This window comes from Saimiri boliviensis, chromosome 3 (genome assembly GCF_048565385.1).
Source record: "Saimiri boliviensis isolate mSaiBol1 chromosome 3, mSaiBol1.pri, whole genome shotgun sequence".
In the NCBI taxonomy this organism is placed as follows: Eukaryota; Metazoa; Chordata; class Mammalia; order Primates; family Cebidae; genus Saimiri; species Saimiri boliviensis.
In genome coordinates, this window is record NC_133451.1 from 60,919,892 (window position 1) to 60,936,702 (window position 16,811).

The window sequence follows — 16,811 nt, forward strand, 5'->3', positions numbered from 1 at the left end:
TTGAAATATGCTTAGTGAAACTAAGGAAATGATTGTTTTATTTATTGTAGTTAAGTGAAAGTTAAATACTTAGATATTGCTCACGTCTGCCATGTGGACACTCTAGATCTAGAGTGCACATTTTTCAAAGAGTAAAACTTTGTAGATCAAAGCCTCATTTTAGAAAAATACCCTGACTTCATGACTTCATCAATCTGAACTTTTATAATTAGTTCTTTAAATATTGTATGTATGTATGGGTGTGTGTATATATAATATTAATTAAACACAAAGCATTTGATTTTTTTTGTTGTAAAATTAAAATAGTGTAAAGTCACAAGTAATAGCAATTATTTTGACTGAATATATTGTCTTTAAAAAGTAGGAATGTAAAAACCATACTCACAGTGTCATAAGTGATAAAGATCTTTTCCCACTACTCAAATTTTTCTCTAAACTCTCTTCTTACCTTGTATAAATTGTCATCAATCCAATCTCTTACAACAAATATTGTCCTCAATCCTCTGGGTAAACCAAGAGATGTCACTGTAAATGAAGAAAAAATAAAATAGCATATTTTAGTTTTCAATATTTTAACCTAAAACATTTTTTAAACATTTATACAATTACTTTTCAGATATTTACACTAACCTGAAATATAGTGTCAATATTGATGCACATAGTCAGGGAATTTCTTATTATTACATATTATGGAAATGTTGACCTAAATTATTATGTCAACCTCAAGGAGTTTTACAGGTGATTTTCTTTCTTCTAATGAATTTAACTCACAAATTTCAACAAACGTATTTTTAAAATTAAAGAGAATTAACTTTATGCATGTCAATTTAGTGATATTAAAATAACTAAATTTGGGAGTCCAATAATAAATTTAAATATATTTTTCCAGATGTTCTTTGTCTAGGTTAACATTCATTTTTGTTTGTTTTCTTTAGTTTCACATCAGTGGGCAAAAAGTGACAGGGAAAAATGCATTGTAAATAATTCACACATTAAAAACTGAAAGTTTATTAAGTTATTTTCTACCAATACTTACAGTGACATATTTAGGTTTTTCTTGGGCATGGCAAACTTATTCTTTAGAATAACTTTCTACAGCATTTAAAAGTTTAGTACGTAATGATGCAATTATTCTGGAGTGCCAGACAAAACTAAATGGAATATGTATTTCCAAAATGTAATAATTTGGTTATTCATCTTAATTTATCTGTATTTAGATTTCTTTGCACTTAATGGTACAATGAGTATTTTTCATTAAATTCTTTACTGTTTTTCTCATTATAAATCAGCATTTTAGCAATCATATGGAGAGTTGTAAATGGCTTGTGTAAAATCCCTTTTTATTGAGTGTGGCTGCATTCTTTCCACAAATTAGAAATTTCCACAAATTAGAAATTTCTTTCCACAAATTGGTGTAAATGTATATAACAAGGCACCTGCTTACTAAGTTTTGGATTTGAACTACCATGTCATAAACAGTGTACTAGAAATGTAAAATATTAAGGTTGTGGAACTGATTTAATGCTTGCTTCAAAATAAGTAACTCACCTCAACATTTAAAGACCGGTTTCGTAAATATTTCTTTTTCAAAAACTTACACTGGCTAATACTAGAAAAAAATTCTATAATGAAAAATTTCTAAGTCCAACCAGTCAGAAAGTATTAATTTATCCACACTGTTGTAAGCGTTGTGGAGAATTCATTAAAAAATAAGATGTCCTCAGAGTCTAAAATCATACAGGGCTCATTTGTCAAATGTCTCTTAAGTTCTGACAAGCACTTTGGAGCAGTACATGAGTGTCTGAGAATAAACAGCACTGAGTTCATTTATAAAATGTTCCTTTTATTCTCACAAGCACCTTTTGAGTAAATGTTGTATGTCAGAAATTATTAATAAAAAATTAAAGAAAGTGATTAATTTCTAGCAAACAAGACTTGGTTAAAAAGCACTCTAATTATCTGTAGTTCTCAAATGAATGGCCACTTCAATGGAGGAAAAAAAAATAAATCAAGAAAATATATTATGCTATCAAAGTCACTCATTAAAAATATTTCCATAATGATTTTTTGTTCAACAACTTCTTTCTTACTGAATATCCACTATGAGTACATAAAAATAAAAAGCTATTCTGGTATCTTTAATGTATATATGGTAAACTAGTTTAATTATTCATTTTTATCACTCAATTGACATTTATTTGTTAAATGTTTACTATATTGAATGGTTCGCTGACAACAAACAAAAGAATACCAAATTACATACATATCATTTATAAAACTCTGAAAGCATGTTCCCTACCTTGACATTTTTCCTAATATTTTGAAGTAAATAGGTCATTTCCAAATTTGGGGCTTTTTCACTCCCAAGTCAGGAATGTTTGAGGCAAAAAGAAAACCTAAAACGGCACTACACTGTTCTTGATACTGAGGCACCTAGCTCATCTTCCTTCTTCTCTCCAACTTTCAGTCTTCTTATGTTTCTGCTATATATGATGATTTCCATAATATTTATTGGAAGAAATAGTCAAAAATATTTCTATACCACGTTCCCAGAAACAGAAGGTGAGACTATACAAACATTTTAAAGTTTGGATTTTGCTATGTACTGGTGAAGATGATGGCTTGAGATCAGGTAATATAAGTGAAAGATACTAATAAGAATCAAGGATCAGAGTAGTTCAATGTGATTGTCTTTAAGAAAAATAAAAGTCAAAAACCAACAATAACATAAAAAAGTTTATGTTTCTTGTATTTTTCTAAGATGCAAAAGTACTAGAAGGAGAAAGGCATTGCAGTAGAGAAGGAAGTACATTATAGTTTTTAAATGTTAAGATAGTGGAATTAGAGCTATTTTGAAAACTCACTTAAGTAGTTGTGCAATCCGTGGTGTCTTGAATATGTTCTTTAAAACTTCCACATTTTACTTTATCATAAGATAGTTTTAAATATTGTTTAAAAGATTGCTTTAAAGAGACAATGTAATTTGTTGAATATATGCATTAACAGGCAGAATAGAATTTGAATGGAAATTCTAAAAAATATAGATGGAGACTACATCATTTTCAGAGAATTTAGAGGGTCTGAAAAAAGGGTCAAGATGAATTGGAAGTATAAGCAAGGAAGAAATCCAAGCAGACATATTCCATGTACAACAAAAAAGAGAAAGAATCAAGTTGAAGTGACCAAGCAGGGAAATGAATGGAAACTATGGAGCAGGAAAGAAATCCTTAAAAAAATAAAAATAAAAAAGAAGAAGTTGATGCTTCACCCAAACTGAACAAAAACACAAACCTGGAAATTTTAACAATTCTAAATGAAAAATTTTATTTCCCTTGGAAAATTTTAAACTAGGAATAATATATCTTTCTGAACTAGCTTTAGAAGCTTATTTAAGAACTTTGGATAAGTAGTGAATATGCTGTTTGCTACAACTTTTATTCTTTCTGTATACTCTACAACTACTTAAAAATTCTCCATTTTGTGTGGTCATCAAAAATGTTGTATGTATGCACAATTCAGTGTTTAATTATCTTTCTTCTCTGATAATAGAAACTTATTTTGTATGTTCTACCAACTACCTTCTTAAACTATGGACCCACGACTGTCTCTATGTCAACAGAATAAGTTTTCTTGGACTAATCTATTTTTTGAAAACTTAAATCCATATTATAAAGAAGAAAATATTTTCTCATAGTTAAGAACAATAACCTGTTGATATACAATTTTGTAGTAGTGACTTGAGATCAAACAAATTTCGGAGATGCTGAAGAATTTGAATGTTATAGCCAAAGGTAGAAGACACACAATTTTAAGGAAAATAACTGTGCCCAGTTTAAAATAAAGTCATCAAGATAAAATCCACATTTGTTGTTGATATTTAGCAAATTACACAACTCTCTGTGCCTAAATTTCTTTCATTTCACTTGAAGTTGCTCTGAATATTAAATGTTTTCTGTTCTTTTAAAGTGCTTAGTGTAATCACTGGTAGTTCGTTTTTCCTAAATTACTGTCTTGTTTACACTTACCTTTAGTCAACATAGAGCACTTCTGTATTCTTTACCCTAAAGAGATTTGTTTTCATCCCACTTGCTCCCTCTCTAGGACTCTGATGACAACATCAGTTAAGATTAAGCTGTATTATGCCCATAATTCCCTGTTTAAATGAATCAAATTGAACCAACAGAAAGTGTAAAATTATGACAGATAGTCCCTTATCTTAACAGGTCAAAAGGTATACTGTAGGACTTTCAATAGCTTTGTGTTAAAATTCTGAAAGATATGTTTTAGAGGCTTTTACATTTTGTCAGATAAGGGTCAAAAAAGAGACCTTACATGTACTTACCAGGAGAACTTATCCTTTTGACTTTAAATTTTTAGGAAAAACTTTTTCCAGAGGTGACCAAATACAATGGCTTTGGATTTATGCTTTAATCTCTTGCTCACATGTGCTGAATAGTTTCCTGCACAACTAGCTTGTTTTTCATTTTAACTTACGTAGTAGAAACCCACATCAACAAATGTTTCAAAATTATATACCTACGTACACACATACATATATGAGTGTATTTATAAACAGATATATAATTATTTCTCTACTGTTTATGTGTATACATTTACCATTCTTTGAACATATTCTTTGAACAAGCATTTATTGAGAGCCTAGCGAGTGCCAGGCTGGCTACAATATAGTTATTAGGGATACAGAGCTAAAACAGAGTCTCTGTTCTCAGTTTCACAGGCAAAGGCAACAGGATAGTCATTTCAAAGCTACAAATGCATAGCTTTGGAGAAGTACATCTAAGACATAGGTAGCACATGTCAAAATTTGTTTAAGTCACTAAAGAGACAACCAGCAGGTTGGCAAATCTGACTTAAAAGAGAAGGTATGAGAATAACGTATATTTGGCCAACAAAGAAAAGAATGTTAAAATTATATTGTAGAATTGTAAAACATAGACCCGTAATTGATGTTAAAGCTATATTTATATGGAGTTATCTTTTCTAACAAATAGAAATCATGAGCATTTCTATCAGACAAGAATTATGTAAATCATCAATATTCCTCAGGATAGCACCTGACATTCCAGACACTGGACCATAATGAGGAACAAAGAGACAGTCGAACAATAGAGAAACGCTTTCGGCTCCTGAAGATAATTTCGGGCACACCTTTTGAACAATGCTCTAAGAAAACATTGACAATCTACATGATGGTCATTTGCCATATTTTTAAATTCTGGATCAATGTTATGCACATTTGTTTAAGGAAATGAGTAACCAGAAATTGTAAACAGTATCAAGGAATGACTTGTTATTTGGGAAATACTTGCCTGAGGCATTCTTTATAAATGTTTTAAGTAAAAGAATGAGCTGAATAAAATAATTTCCAAATACATTCATCATGCAACCAATTTCTTAAAATTGCCACATTTAATGCTCTAAGGATTGTTATTTTGACCTAACCTAGTGTGTTGAATGCTTATGAAAATGTTACTGACTACCCCGGTGGCCCTCAGTAATTAACTTATTTTCTTCATAGTCCATCAATTTAATCTTTCTAAATCCCATTTGGTAGATGCCAGATACAGCTGCTATCTTCCAAAGTCTCCAAATCTTGATGTGGCTGTACGTTCTTTATCTTCTCCATGTGTGTAAGGAGATTTGCAACTTCCATGGTTATTATCTCAGCCCACCCTGTGCAACACATAACCAAGTAGGACTCTCTAGAGTAAAACCCTCTGCTGGGCCATCTGTTCATATAGGACTGTTTAAGATATAATTTGCATTTACTATATCCCATAGGAAACCAGAGTAACGTTCCCTCTTGGGCAAATGTATGACATAGATATTGCCACTGAATTTTTAAAGCCAACTTTAAAAAAACAGAAGATAATATAACACCCATTAATTCAATTGGGAATATAATGCAGCTCCCTAATCCCACACAAACTTGTCATCTCCAAGAGCATATGTTAATACAAAAATAAAAATCAGAATATAAAAATCACAAAACAACACTTGTATTACTGAACAAGCATCTCCACATTAAACCACATCAATACTATTTTTATACTTGTGGGGCTCTTTGTAGGCAAAAACTGAAGAAAGAAGGTTTATATAGCTCCAGGTATTAACTTGCCTTTTCAATCTTAGCCTTTATTCTGGGTTAGAACTTTACAAAATACGTTGGTAAAAAATAACTCGCATGTGATTTCAGATTTTATGAAAGATTTAGCACTAAACCTGATCATTAAATAAAATATTCAAAATCTTTCAACATTTTAAACAGAAAATTCATGCTATTATTCCACTTGTCACTTTTTCTTGAGAACTCTTAAATCAAGAATTCCATGTTAATGCTCCATGGTTTCAACATAAACCAAGCTGGTATTTTACTCTGTGTAAGATATCCCTGATCTACTTAAAATGATGTACATTAAACCTCCCACAAAGAGTTTTTAGTCATAGTTTAATACATTGGAGGGGAAAAACACAGCTATTATCTGGTGGCTCATTTTAAAACAGCAGGGGCGGAATTACACAGGGGCCTCGTTGGAATCTTGTTGTTGTTGTTGTTGTTGTTGTTGTTGTTGCATTTGAGCTGATTGTTTAACAATAATCCAAATGTAGATTTACTTTTGGGATATCTTTCAAAGATAATTAATTACCCACATTCTGTAACCTTCTCTTACACATTTTTTATTTATCCTGTTGTCCTTAAACAGGCTCATTGCCTATTGGTTATCACTATTATTATCATGAAAATAAAGTTATTATTATTGGAATAATAATACATATTTGTTTTGAAAATGAACACAGAAAATTCAATGTACGAGAAGAAAAAAATAGCTAAAACAATTGCTTTACTTCTACTATCAAGAAATATACATCATTATTAAACTTAGATGAGTATCATTTCTCTTTTTATTTTCATGTGGAAAGATTAGGAGGGCCAGATAGATCAAAATACTACTACAAAAACTTCATTGTATAGTATTGAGGGACTGTGTTAAGGAAAACTGAGTCCACAACGGGCATGGTTTCAAAGGCCAGAATTTTCCAGCCCCATGCTTCCCTAAACATCCCAATCCAGGAATATCAAGTTTTTTGTCTGACTTTCCCACACCTGGGCTAGGTAGAAATTCCAGGTGTGCTTCTTCGTTAAAAAAGCCAACAAAATCTCCGGGAGGAAGGGCCTCTGTTGTGGACCTAACAGCCAATCCAGTATCAAAGTCAAAGATCAATCCCTCCAGAAGTTTGAAAGAACACTTGTCATTGGACAAGAACATGAATAGGGTGGGAATAACTCCAAGGTTAAAAACTCACTGCTCCTTACCTATAGAGATATCCCCTCCACATCCCCTCCCATGGCAATGTGGGAGCTCTCTCTCTCCTTCTCTCTTTCTCTCCCTCCACCTAATAAATTGCTCTCTGCTAAACTCTTTGGGTTCATGATATTTATTTGAACGGTAAGCTCACCGTAACTCCAGGGCTCCTTCCCCCATTCCTGGGGCAAGAGAGGCCTAAGACCTGGGCACATCCCATCTGGAAAACTGAAAGTGTCTTCCCGACGCTGCTGCTCCCTCTCCCACATTACATCTTTGGCAAGACAGCCAGGAACACACGTCAGAGCAGTGAGTGTATCAGACCCCTTTCGCTTGCAAAAATCTGTCCTATTCGCTTCTTTTAAATCCACTAAGGAGAAATGAAAGCAGGCAGCAGGCGTAGCTGCACTGAGCTGGCACAGTTGCCTGGGCAGGCCCAGCACAGCCTTTCAAAAGTGCAGTGGCCAGACTTAAAGACATGGTGCCAGGCTTTCTCCAAACCAGTTTCCTTTTCTTGCTGCTCTCTGTCTCTTGGAGCCAAGTCTAGGACTAGGTGGTGGCGCAGGGAGGGGCTTGACATACTCCCATGGCCCTGGTGGCCGCCATGGTGGACAGTGGCACCATGGGGGGTATGGCATTGGCAGCCCTGGCCCCAACCAGGGCAGAGGCAGCCCAGAGATCCATGTCCACAATACCCTCAGGCTTATGCCTATGGGGACCTCCTGCAGTATAAGTGCGCAGGGTCAATTCCCTTAGTCTGCAGTGCTAGGTTATGTCCTAATGGAGCTAGAGTCTATCAGGAGGTACTGGAAGCTGTAAGACATTGTGTTTTGTTGTCACCAACAGTTTCCCAATCCAACTGAATTGTGCCAGAATCTAATGATGTACAATTTGTCTTGCCTGTGATTGGCTCTCCATATGGCAGAACCTGGGTCTGAGGCTCAAATAGTTACTTACAAACCCCACAACCCTAGGGCATGTCCCTATAATGAAAGGTGGGGTGGGGGAGGAGGCCTGGGTCCTGAGGGCATTGCTCCAGCCTCTGCCAAACTCTATTCAGTACCTTCTCTAAGATTGTTGTGCTTAGAGGTCCCTACCAAGGAGTATATACTCCTGGGGCAGTTTTATGATCATGTCTATGTTAACTGAACTCTATGATAATTGAACCCGTCACCCAAGACTCACTGGCCTACTTCTTCAAGGTCACTCCGGTACAGGGTCACTAATCCCAGCAGTCCCCATGTTCTTCTGGTGGCCAATGAGGGCATTTAGACAGGGAGAGTATGCCCATAATGCTGGTAAGTGTGATTAAACCTGGCACATGGCAAGGCCCAGAAGATGATCACGCATCTAGCGTGCAAGGAAACTGCAAGGTACTATACCTGGGGGATGCCCCAGGGCTAGCAGTTGCAAGGAATAACTAGAAAGGTGGACATTCCTGTGTTCAATTTCAGATGGGTCCTACTCTTCCCAAGGCAAAATCATCCTTAAATTGTATCTTGGATAATTGAGACCAATTTGGCACACAATCTCTGAAGAAGAAGTGGCCTCATTTTTCTCTGCCAAACAGTGTGGCCAGAATACCCTCTCCCAAGTGGAGAAACCTGAAGAATAAATTATAACACCATTCTACAATTAAGTCCGTTCCATAAGAGTAAATGTAAATGGATTCAAGTCCCCTATGCGCAACTTTTCCTTTCTCTAAGGAATAATCCTCAGCTATGTAAGGCCTGTACCCTATGCCCTACTGGCTCCTCCTCAGGACTACCCCCACATACCCCTATGCCCTGTGGCTCCTCCCTTCACTGATGCCCACCAGGTCTCCTCAGCTCCTATAACCCAAGAGGAATCAGGGAAGGCCAAAGCGGCCAAGCTACCTTAAGCTACTAGGGTGCCCCAATTCTGCCCCCTACAGGCAGTTGGAGGAGAATTTTGTCTAACCAAGGTACATACTCGCTTTCATTTTCTGACTTAGAGCAAATCAAGACGGACTCAGATGACCTAGACAAGTACATAGATGTTTTGCATGGCCTGGGTCAGTCCTTTGAATTAGATCTGAAAGATACCATGTTATTGCTTAGTCAGACTAACCAGCAATAGAGAGAGGCTGCTCCAGCAGTGGCTCATGAGTTTGGGGACACCTGGTACCTTAGCCAAGTGCATGACCAAATGATGCCAGAGAAAAAGGATGGATTCCCTATAGCAGATAAGGGAACCTGCATACTTGAAGGATTAAGGTGAACTAGGAAAAAGCCCATGAACTATGCAATGTAATCCACCATAACTCAGGGAATGGAAGAAAACCCAATAGCCTTCCTTGAGCTGTTATGGGTGGCCTTAAGAAAGTATACTCCCTTGTCACCAGACTCCATCGAGGGTCAGCTAATAATAAAAGACATATTTATTATGCAATCAGCATCAGACATTAGGAGGAAGCTCCAGAAGCCGGATCTGGGGCCAGAACAGAGTCTAGATCATTACCGAATCTAGCAACGTCCTTGTTCTATAATAAATAACAGGAAGAACAGGCTGAAGGGAATAGGCAATACCAGAGAAAAGCCACAGCCCTAGTCATGGCCTCAGGCAAGCATATCCAAGGGGCTGGGAAGACAAAAAGGCTTGGGTTAGCCACCAGTCTGCCTTTTTCTGTGTTCCACTATATCCTGACTCCCAGTTTTTGTTTGTCTTTAAAGATACTTTAGACCAGAATTCTCAGCTCATCTGGACAGCGTGGCTCCAAGGCTTTTGAAACAGCCCCCACCTTTTTGGCCAGTCTCTAGGTCAGGACTTTAGCCATTTTTTTTTCACATCCAGGTACCCTGGTTCCTCAATATATGGGTGACTTACTTTTAACTGCTAACTCAGAAACCCAGCGTCAGCAGGCCACACGGGACCTCCTACACTTTCTAGCTACCTGTGAATATAAGGTTTCCAATTTAAAAGCCCAACTTTGTAGGCAAGAGGTAAAATACCTAGGGCTTGTCTTGTCTAAGGGACTCAGGCCCTTGATGGAGAACATCTCTAACACATTCTGGCCTTCCCCCACCCAAAGACCTTAAAAGAGTAGTTGGGATTCTTAGAAATGACTGGTTTCTGCCAATTGTGAATTCCCAGATATGGTGAAATAGCCAAATGCCTATACGTTCTAATTAAGGAAACCCAAAAGGCTGACACCTATCTAATACAATAGGACCCTATAGCTGAGGTAGACTTTCAGACCCTGAAGCAGGCACTACTGCAGGCTCTAGCTTTAAGCCTTCCTACAGGGAATGACTTCTCCCTACATGTTGCAGAAAAGTCAGGAGTGGCACTGAGGGTTCTCACCCAGACTCGGGGTACCATGCCACAACTGGTGGCATACCTAAGTAAGGAAATTAATGCAGTAGCCAAAGCCTGACCACACTGCTTGCCACAGTGTGTATACTGTGTATATTATAAAGGGTCTTTAAAGGCAAACAAAAACTGGGTGTGTATACTGTGTATATTGTAGCCACAGTGGCTATACTGATCTCAGAAGCTGTTAAAATAGTACAAGGGAAAGATCTAACTGTATGGACTTCACATGATGTAGCTGGAATTCTGGCCTCTAAAGGAGACTTGTGGCTGTCCGACAACTACTTATTCAAATATCAGGCCTTAATGCTCGAAGGGCCTGTACTTCAGCTGCACACATGTGCAGCCGTCAATCCAGTTATCTTTCTTCCTGAGGAAGGGACAGACAAAGAACGTGACTGTCAGCAGGTTATAGCCCAGAACTATGTGGCTCAAGAGGATCTCTTAGAAATTCCTCTAGCCAATCCTGACCTTGACTTATACACTGGTGGAAGTTCATTTATGGAAAATGGAGTTCAAAAGGTAGGATATGCAGTAGTCAGTGACCAAAGAGTGCTTGAATGTAATTCCCTTCCTTCTGGAACGAGTGTCCAGCTGGCAGAAGTAGTAGCCCTCACTCGAACTCTAAAATGAGGAAGAGGAAAGAGAATAAACAAATACACAAATTTTAAATATGCTTGCCTGATTCTGCATCCCCATGATGCTATATGGAAGGAAAGAGGGCTCCTAATCTTGACAGGAACTCCCCTTAAACATCATAAGGAAATTTTAGACTTCTTACAGGCTGTCCAAGATCCCAAAGAGGTAGCAGTCTTACACTGTTGGGGCCACCAGAAAGAAGATGAGAAGGGAGCAGAGGGTAATTGTCAAGCTAACCTAGAGATAAAATGGGGAGCTAAACAAGAATTTATAGAAAAACCTTTAATATGGAAAAACCCTCTCCAGGGAACTAGACATCAGTGTGCAATCTCCCAGGGACATAATCTTCCTTCGGGATGGCTAGCTACTGAAGAGGGAAAAGTATTAAAACCCTGCATTAAACCGTTCATATGGGTATAGAGAATACACATTGGATGGCCAAATCTGTATTTAGAGAAAAAGATCTCTTCAAGGCTGTCCAAGAAAGAGTCAAAGGATGTGAAATATGCCAGAAAAATAATCCTTTGGCACAACGCACACCTCCTCCTGGGGAACAGTGAACTGGTCATTACCCAGATGAGGACTGGCAAATGGACTTTACTCATATGCCTAAATCAGGGGGATATCAGTATCTGTTAGTATGTGTAGATACCTACATAAACTGGGTTGAGACTTCCCCTCGTAGAACAGAAAAAGTCCAAGAGGTAATACAAGTTCTGATTAATCCCTAAATTCAGACTCCACCTCTATCTTCCAAGTGATAATGGCCCTCCCTGCCTTCAAAGCTGCAGTGACCCAAGGATTTTCCAGGGCATTAAGAATACAGTAGCATCTCCACTGTGCTTGGAGGCCTCAGTCCTCAGGGAAAGTGGAAAAGATGAGTGAAATCCTTAAGAGACACCTAAAGAAATCAGCTCAGGAAACCCACCTCCTGTGGCCTTCTCAATAACCAATAGCACTCCTAAAGGCTCAAAACTCTCCTCAGAATATAGGACTCAGTCCCAGATGCTTTATGGATGGCCTTTTCTTACCAATAATCTTGTATTAGACAAGGAAACAGTAGCTCTAATAAAAGATATAACCTCCTTGGCTAAGTACCAATAGGTTCTTAGAACCTTACCTGAAGGATACCCTAGGGAAAAAGGAAAAGAGTTGTTCTGCCCTGGAGACTTGGTGCTTGGTAAGTCTCTCCCCTCAGACTCTCTCTTTCAATGCTCATCTTGGGAAGGACCATTTTCAGTTATTCTGTCTATCCCAATGGCAGTTAAGGTGGTGGGAATTGACCCATGGATTCATCACACTCAGCTGATGCCTTAGACACCTCCTGACAAAGTCACACGCCCTCCACTCTACAGCCTGAAGTTCTAGGAGATGACACTTAATACACCTATGAGCTGTTAAAGGATCTATGTTTGCTCTTCTAACAAAATCCCAAGGAAAGTAACTACTCATAAGTCTAACTTACATCCTGGCATTAACAGGACTGTCACTTCTAACTTTATTTTTTTGTGACCAGACTCTATACAATTACCCCTACAGATTGGCCTAACAGCCCTCCTCTCCTCCTTCCTAGTGCCCCCCCCCATGACAATTTACATCACATCTCAGGTGCACAGTCTTCTCTTGCCAAGACCGTGCCATACTCGAACCCCAATTCTTTCATGTGGGGGTGGAATTATAGGAGAACCTGGTACTGGCATTGGAGGAGTTATTACCTCTACTCAGTCTTACTATAAGCTATCTCAGGAGTCAAATAATAACACAAAAAAGGTTGCTAATTCTCTCTGCAAATGCAGCTCACTCTGCAAAAGAAGGTTAACTCTTCAGCTGCCGTAGCTCTTCAAAATAGAAGAACCCTGGATCTAACAGCAGAGAGAAAAGGAAACTGTCTCTTTCTAGAAAAAGAATGCTGTCACTTTATAAACTAATCAGTATTGTCTTAAACAAAGCTAAAGAATTTTGGGATTAAATCAAATACAGTGCTGAAGACCTCCAGAAACAGGATCATGGAGCTTGCTTAACAACTGGCTATCCTGGCTCTACCCTCTCCTAGGCCCATTTATAATCATTCTATTATTGCTGGCCTTTGGGCCTGTCATCCTTAACCTTCTTATCTAATTAATTTCTTCTAGCATTAAGGCCATGAGGCTACAAATGGTCGTACAAATGTCTGGAACCCCAGATGTCCTTGGCTCATAAGTTTCATTGTGAACCTCTGGATCAAACTGCACCCCTGGAAGACTCCCCTCTGGATCAAACCTCAACTGCAGAGCCCCTTCTATGCCCCAATTCAGCAGAAAGTAGCTAAAGAACGATACCCATGTCCCAACAGCAGTTGGACTTTACTGTTCAGAGTGAGGACGGAGGGACTGTGTTAAGAAAAACCAAGCCCACAAGGGGCGTGGCTTCAAAGGCAGGAAATTTCCAGTGCCATGCTTTCATCCATGTCCCTATCCCAGAAGGTAAAGTTCTTTGTCTGACTTCTCTGTGGGTGGGCTAGTTAGAAATTCCAGGTGTGCTGCTTTGTTCAAAAGGTCAACAAAAAGCTCTGGGAGGAAGGGCTTCTGTCGTGGACCTAACAGCCCATCCAGTATGGAAGTTGAAGATCAACCCCTCCAGAGAAAGTTTGAAAGAACACCTCTCATTGGACAAGAACATGAATGGGGTGGGAATAACTCCAAGGTTAAAAATCCACTGCTCCTTACCTATACAGATATCCCCTCCACATTCCCCTCTCATGGCAGTGTGGGAGCTCTCTCTCTCCTTCTCTCTTTTTCTCTCTCTGCCTAATAAACTGCTCTCGGCCAAACTCTTTGCGTCCATGATATTTATTGGAATAGTAAGCTCACGGTGCCTCCAGGGCCCCTTCCCTGATTCCTGAGGCAAGAGAGGCCAAGGACGTGGGCACATGAGATCCGGGAAACTGAAAGCATCTTTGGGACTCCTCTGCTTCCTCCCCCTGCCCCGCTTAGAGTATTATGTGGTAATCTGAATGTACATTATTAAATTCTATTTCTATTAGGACAAGAAAAACAAGTAAAACAGAAAGCAAAAATATAGTTCAGATTCACAGAGCATATTTTAGACAAGAAATGTGTTCTGAAAGATTTCTATAACTATGAATTTAAAATGATACTAGGAAAAACTGTATGAAGTCACCATGTCTTGATTGTAGGCAATTTCATTTGCCTCTCTTGCGATGAAGTTGTTAGTGCTCACACATTTCTTCTTACTCCTCAGCTTGGATTTTTGTTAGTTCTAGTATCACTGTTTCCTTCTCAAACTTTAAATTATTTTTTTCTCAGTAATAATTTTAAGATTTTACATGAAATAAGTGCTTACACTCATTTTATCCTTGGGTTCTTTATTTTTAAGCCCTTTATTTTGGTATGTATCCTATCTTAAATTGGGGGATTCCTTAGTAAATTTGCTTCTTCATTCCTTCCTTTGTGCCTTCCTGTTTTTCTCTCTTCCTTCCTTTTTCTCCTTTCTTCCTCCCTCCCTCTTGCTCTTTTTCTTTTTTCTTCCTTCCTCTTTTTTCTCTCTCCCTTCTTTGTTCCTTCTTCCTTCCTTACCTCCCTTCCTCCTTCCTCCTTTTCTTCTCTCCTTCCTTCTTTTTTTTTTTTTTTTTTTTTCAAGAAGAGCAAATACATGTACTTACTGACTCCTTTCGTCTTTTAAATATCTATCTATTTAAGCACAAAATATTGCTTGGGTTTAATATTATTAGGTCACTTTGTCTTCATACCTCTGTAAGTACTACTCCAGTGTTTTCTAAGATTGTTTCTGTGGAGACATTTGATACTAGATTGATGTTTTTACTTTCTGAGTTATTTTGCATTTCTTCCCAGGGTTCTGACCTCCTTTCTTCATTTTTGGGGATCGATAAGTTAACCATCAGTTTAGTTATGTACTAAACTTTCCTGTAATTTCTATATTTTAAAGTCAATGGCTTGAAGTTTTTTCTTTCCTTCAAAGAAAATTATCCATTTCACTTATTGAATTTACAAATTTAGAACAACTTACTATTCTTATGTTTCATTGTATTAGCCTATCCCTCTATAAATCAGCTTCTCTCCCTCTTAAATATTTTTTTTCTTCTTTCATTTGCATCATTGCCAGTTCATACATATCTACCTTGCTGTAAAGTAACAGTAAATTTTCTACTACTGTATTCACCTTTACATTAACTGAATGCTTTTAAAAATAAGTAAGGATGTTCATACCATAGAATATTATTCAGAAATGACAGCTAACAAACTACAGCTACCAAAGCAATATGAATAAATATCACAAACAAACACTTAGTGGAAAAAAGGTAGACAAAGCTAAATAATATTCTATGATTTCAGATATAGGATTTTCAAACATAGGCTAAGAATTATACTTAGATATAAAAGTAATTGTTATTTTCGGTAGGAGGCAAAAGGTCATGTTTTGGGAGGGAATGAGGAGAGTTCATAGAAGCTGGCAAGATTCTATCATTTGACCTGGATTATGGTTGTAGCATAAATATTGATGCTATAATAGATAATTATACCATAACTAATATTTTTCTCAATGAGTAATATATTTTTAGTCTTTTTAATATATATGACATTGTTAAAACCTTGATAGCATCTAAGATAGAAAACAAAATAGTCTGATCAAAATTTATAATTTATGTTGCTATTAAAAATTATTCCATATTAAGATTATGAAAATTTATAAATCAGTATATACTAATTATAAAAAGTAATGTATTCTTTGAGTTATTTTAGTAATCAAACTTTTCCCCCTTAAAATCTTTTTCACTAAAACCTCACAAAAGTGAATTTTCAGCTGAAAAATAAAAAGTGATTTTAAATTTAAAAGATTGTTTTCACTTGTCTTTGTTCTTCATATGACAGTTACCTAGATCATCCATCATAAGTCATATGATCTCAGGGTTTTTTTCCATAGATACTTATCTAATTGAATTTGTTAATATTTCCTTATCCAACTATCCAACTATTTTTAAAGATTACTCAAAACTTTAACATCAATTTTATATATATATATATATATATATATATATATATATATATATATATATTCTTTTACCTGACAGGTTAGGTTATGCATAATGAGGCCTATCTCACCTTAGCAACTCATATCATACTACTTAGTTCATCCATCTTCAGTAAGTGGTCTTCAGTATATTGCCTTGCCCCCCTAGAATCACTGCTATCATTATGATCATTATAATTATCACTCTTCTAAGAGCTTAACACATAATTTATAACCTACTAATAACTCTGTGCAAAAAGGTATTATCACTACCTTTATTTTACAGTTAAGTAAACTAGAATACAGTTTATATAATTTGCTCAAGCTCATATATGTAGTACGTAGCTGTTTTACAATAAGAAGCCATGTGCAATAAGATATTTACAAAAATACTTAGGCTTGAATTTAACAGAAAAGATAAAAAGAAAGTAAAAGAAAACATTTCTAGTATGAAATAATATCTATCAACCTTGTATAAAGACCAAT

General features: G+C 36.8%; 1 long non-coding RNA gene across 1 annotated transcript in view; it reads right to left on the reverse strand.

The window, feature by feature from the left end:
* Positions 1-448: 448 nt before the first annotated feature.
* The window catches only part of LOC141583901 (uncharacterized), a 137,407-nt gene continuing 121,044 nt past the window's right edge, over positions 449-16,811 (reverse strand). Inside the window, exon 3 of the long non-coding RNA XR_012516740.1 lies at positions 449-525. This is a non-coding gene — a long non-coding RNA (uncharacterized LOC141583901). The remainder of the gene's footprint in view (positions 526-16,811) is intronic.